This window comes from Palaemon carinicauda, chromosome 5 (assembly GCF_036898095.1).
Source record: "Palaemon carinicauda isolate YSFRI2023 chromosome 5, ASM3689809v2, whole genome shotgun sequence".
NCBI classification, from domain to species: Eukaryota; Metazoa; Arthropoda; class Malacostraca; order Decapoda; family Palaemonidae; genus Palaemon; species Palaemon carinicauda.
Window position 1 is genome coordinate 170944501 of NC_090729.1, and position 5000 is coordinate 170949500.

Genomic DNA, 5000 nt, shown 5'->3' on the forward strand with positions numbered 1-5000 from the left:
AGAAGTAATATGCTCAGGGATACCGAATCTTGAAATCCATCCAGAGAGTAAGGCAGATGTACATGAGGTGGACGTTGCAGTTTCCATGGGAATGGCTTCAGGCCAACGAGTGGAGCGGTCGATGACGGTAAACAGGTAACGATGCCCTTGTGATGTGGGTAGGGGGCCTACAACGTCGACGTGAATGTGTGCGAAACGACGCTGAGGTTGAGGAAAGGTGCCCACTCCTGAATCCGTGTGTCGATGTACTTTGGAAGTTTGGCAAGAAGTACAGGCACGGACCCAATCCTTAGCATCCTTAGAAATGCCGTGCCAAATGAACTTTGCCTTCAGCAGCTGTGCAGTAGAACGGCACGAGGGATGTGAAAGGCCGTGGATGAGATCAAACACCTGTCGGCGCATGGGAGCAGGAATCCAAGGTCGCGGTCTACCAGTACTGACGTCACAGAGAGGAGGGTGGTGTTGGAGTCTTCGAGGGGAAAATCTTCCCAACGGAGGGGACGTGCAGGATGTCCTACAAGCTTGATACTCTGGATCCTGTCGTTGGGCTTCAGCCAGGGCGTTGTAATCCAATCCCAGTTGAACGGCAGCCAACGTGTTTTCTTGACAGGGCATCGGCAATGGGATTCATTTTCCCAGGGACGTATTGGAGGGTGCAATTGTATTCAGCCACAGCGGAGAGATGTCGGCGTTGACAGGCGGACCAGGCGTCAGACTGTCGAGTGAAGGCGTGCACCAGAGGCATGTGGTCTGTGCGAATGACGAAGGGCGTACCTTCTAAGAAATGGCGAAAGTGACGGACAGCCAAGTGCACCGCCAGCAATTCTCGATCGAAGGTAGAATAACACGATTCTGCCTTGGACAGTTTTCTGCTGAAGAAGGCCAATGGGCGGGGCGAGCCTTTGACCACCTGCTCGAGTACTGCACCAATAGCGACGTCGCTGGCATCGGTGGAGAGAAGGAGAGGGGCGTGTGGGATAGGAAAAGTGAGAGCCGCAGCAGTTGATAGGGCCTTCTTTGCATTGCAGAAGGTCGCTTCTTGAAGGGGACCCCACTTCAGGTCCTTTGGCTTGCCCTTGAGGGAGGCGTAGAGGGGAGCAAGAGTGGCGGCAATGGCTGGCAGAAAACGGTGATAATAGTTGATCATGCCCAAGAATTCCTGCAGAGCTTTGACGGTCGAAGGCGCGGGGAAGTTCTGAACTGCTGCTACCTTCTCAGGGAGGGGATGGACTCCTTCAGGAGTGATACGGTGCCCTAAGAACGACACTTCGTTGGCGCCAAAGGTACACTTGTCATACCGGACTACAAGGCCGTTTTGTTGCAGGTGGTCGAGCACGATGCGCAGGTGATGGAGGTGTTCCTTTTTTGAGGAGGAGAACACAAGTATGTCGTCCACATAACATACACAGAAAGGGAGGTCCCCTAAGATGCCATCCATGAGACGTTGAAACGTTGCCCCAGCATTACGAAGGCCAAAACAGGAGTAATTGAAGGTGTATGTACCAAACGGAGTGGTGATGGCGGTCTTGGGGATGTCTTCTGGGTTCATAGGCACCTGATAATACCCCTTCAGGAGGTCGAGCGTAGAGAAAACCTTCGCTTTGTGCAGGTAGGAGGTCACGTCGGCAATGTTTGGGAGGGGGGGTAGTGATCCGGTTCTGTTTGCATGTTCAGGTGCCTGTAATCCGCGTACGGACGGAGGGACCCGTCTTTCTTCAGAACGATGTGTAAGGGTGACGACCATGGGCTGGAGGCCTTTTGGCAAAGGCCCATTTTCTCCATTTCGGCGAACATCTGTTTGGCGGCTGCCAATCGTTCCGGTGCCAGACGTCTGAATTTTGCGAACACTGGGGGTCCCGTCGTCTTGATATGGTGATAAATACCGTGCTTGGCAAGAACCGTGGGCGTTTGGCGAAGTTCTAGACGGAAAACTTCCGGGTACGACGTGAGGAGGTGGGGCATAGGCATCCGTGGGTGCGCTGATGTGGAGAGCGAGGTTAGAGGGGGCGGGTTGAAGAGGTGTCGACAAGTATGAGTCTGCGTTGACCAATCGTCGGTGGGCGACATCGACCAGAAGGTAGAAATGAGAGAGGAAATCCACACCGAGGATTGGCATTGTGACGTCAGCAACGAGAAACTTCCAATTGAATTTACCATTTCCGAACGATAATGTGAGGTTCTCGTAACCGTAGGTGGGTATCGCAGATCCGTTGGCAGCTACCAAGCGGACGTCGGCAGATGTAGACAGACTACGTCGTGCCTTGAAGAGTTTCCTTGGCAAAAGAGAACGACAAGCACCCGTGTCTACCAAAAAATCGCACGCCCGTTCCTGCATCCTGTAAAAAGAAAAGATTAGAAACATGGGAGGCCGCCGCCACAAGCGATGGCCTACTTACACGTTTTTTGGCCACTGACAATCCTTGGCACATTTCTTCGCGGTTGCCCCGAATCTGAAGTGGTAGTAGCAAAACTGCGGCGGATGGGAGGGTAGTAAGTGGCTGTAAAAGTTGTTCGTTGGGGCGGCGAGCGATTGGTGGGTGGTGGGCGGCTTTGTCGCCGCTTCGGCACGTCACGGGGTAGGCGTGTATGTCCTACGGCATTCATGTCAGCTTCGGTTGACGTTGAATAGGCATCCTCGTTGTCAGGGGTGGAGGCGTTGATGGAGGTCTTGAAGTGGCTGTCCATAAGGGCGTCGGCTTTGGTCATCAAGTCCTTTATGGGTAAACTATCGACATCGGGTATGGCAGCGCATACAGGTTCTGGTAAACGGCGTATCCAAAGGGCATGAAGTAGGTTCACCTCACGAGGAGAACCGTCTGCGGCAGGTTGAAGGCGAGCGATACTGGTCATTTCCCTGAGGGCAAGCGAAGCTCTTTGGTCCCCCAACGGTTGTTGCGAGAGCTGAAAAAGCTTTGCTATACGGGCGGCTGGCGACAGCAAGTACTGCTGCAGAAGGTATGTTTTGAGGGCGTCATACGCTATTGGGCTGTCTCCTTGTTCACAAAGCCAGTCGGATATTTCTGGGAAGGTGTCCTCGACTATCGCCGCGAGAACATAATCCGCTTTGGTGGTTGAGCGAGTCACGCCCCTAATACGAAACTGGACTTCTGCGCGCTGAAACCAAGCAAACGCCTCTCCGCTGGCGAACGGTGAAAGTTTCAATGCGGCGGCCGCAGCGCCAACTGCTGTAGAAAAGTCCGGCATAGTACCAACGACGGAGGGGCGAGGGAGGTGGGGGTGGAAGGCAGTGGAGCGAGTTGACTTCCGGGGTCACCAATGTGACGGTGCCGAGTGAGGGTTGTGAACTGAAAGGCAGGATGCAATCAACTGAGTTGTTTATTAAGGAACACTCTTCTTTATATACAAAACCTCAAGGCAACAGGACATGACCTGTTCGAAAGACAGACAATGTTACAGAGCAAAACGGAGACATGATCATTCAGGTTCTTTTTAGTGCGAGGGAAGAGCGCAGATACAAGCATAATATATACTAAATAATTATGTACAATTGTGTGACACACGGTTGGTACAAGATGGTTTGGGCGTGCTCTTCGCCCTCTCCAAGAGAGATTAGTTCACCAAACTCAACTGGATTCTACAAGGCACTGGAAGAGTTGGAAGACACAGGACTACATGGCTGAGGACTAAGAAACGTGAAGTCGGAGAATATGACTGGAGAAGTATTGATTTAAAAACACAAGATAGAAACGACTGGCGAAATCTAACTGAGGCCCGTTACGACAAAAGGCGTAGGAGGAGATAATGATGATGATGATGATGATAAAAATATATAAAATGTATATATATATATATATATATATATATATATATATATATATATATATATATATATATATATGTATATATATATATATAATATATATATATATATATATATATATATATACATATATATATATCTTCCCTTTATCCCTAACAAAAGGATACGATTTCATGCAACACTAACAACCATTTCAAAAATTACCAAAATTAGCATAATTATCCCATCTAAAATGTCCAGCTTCTTAAAACCAATATAAACTATAAACAAGATGCAAAATTGCTCGGAATTGCTTTTCCCTTTCAAACTTTAGACGGACCGGTCAATATTTTGTTTTTAGCAAATCGTTTTTCTTTTTCCCATTCGCGTCTTGTGTCGTATGATTGTTTACCTGTTGGAAGCTTTGTTTGCTGGCATTGGTGCCTTTCGTGAATATTTCTTTTATTCTGACCTATGGTTGTTTCACGACTCTCATGGTTTCTTCTTCAACGTTTTCTCAAGCTAGTTCTCTTTTAGAAGAGGAAGGTCTGGTTTAATGAATCCAACAATACTCTCAGTCTTTCCTATTATTAAAAATTAATTTATCTCGATAAAAAAAAGTAATAGCTAGAGCTGCCAGTTTATATGTAGGTGTGCATAGTACAGTTGGCTTCATTAATTCCGGTACACTTCACGGGAAGCTAAGGTGACGTCAGTGTACCGGAATTAATGAAGCCAACTGTACAATGGAAGTCAGCTCTTAATAGCTTATAAAGTCTATTGGAATTGATTTGTCCTCGCAGAGATCTTCATATTCTCCTCATGGTAAAAATGGAAGTGTGCAGAATATTCTTATTTTTGTGGTAAAATAAAATCAGTACTATATCGAATTTTGTATCCGAGTTGGTATATTTTCCTGTAGAACCACTGACAAAAATGAAAATAAGCAGCCTATGCTCTTGCTTATAGTAAAAATATTATCACAACTGTTACGAATTGCTCGTTCATAGTTATGAAAACTTGACGAGGTATAATATTTGCCGTCAATTTTATAGCCCAAGAAAGCTCTTATCCTATGTAGCTTCTCAAATGCCACTGTAATGCCAAGTACCCAATTGTTTACGGTTTGTAAACAAATACCGATGTGGTAACGTCCCTGACTGGTGAATCCCAGACTGGGGTTCGAATCCCGTTCAAATCGTTAGTTCCTTTGGGTGCTGCAACCTCGCTATCCTTGTGA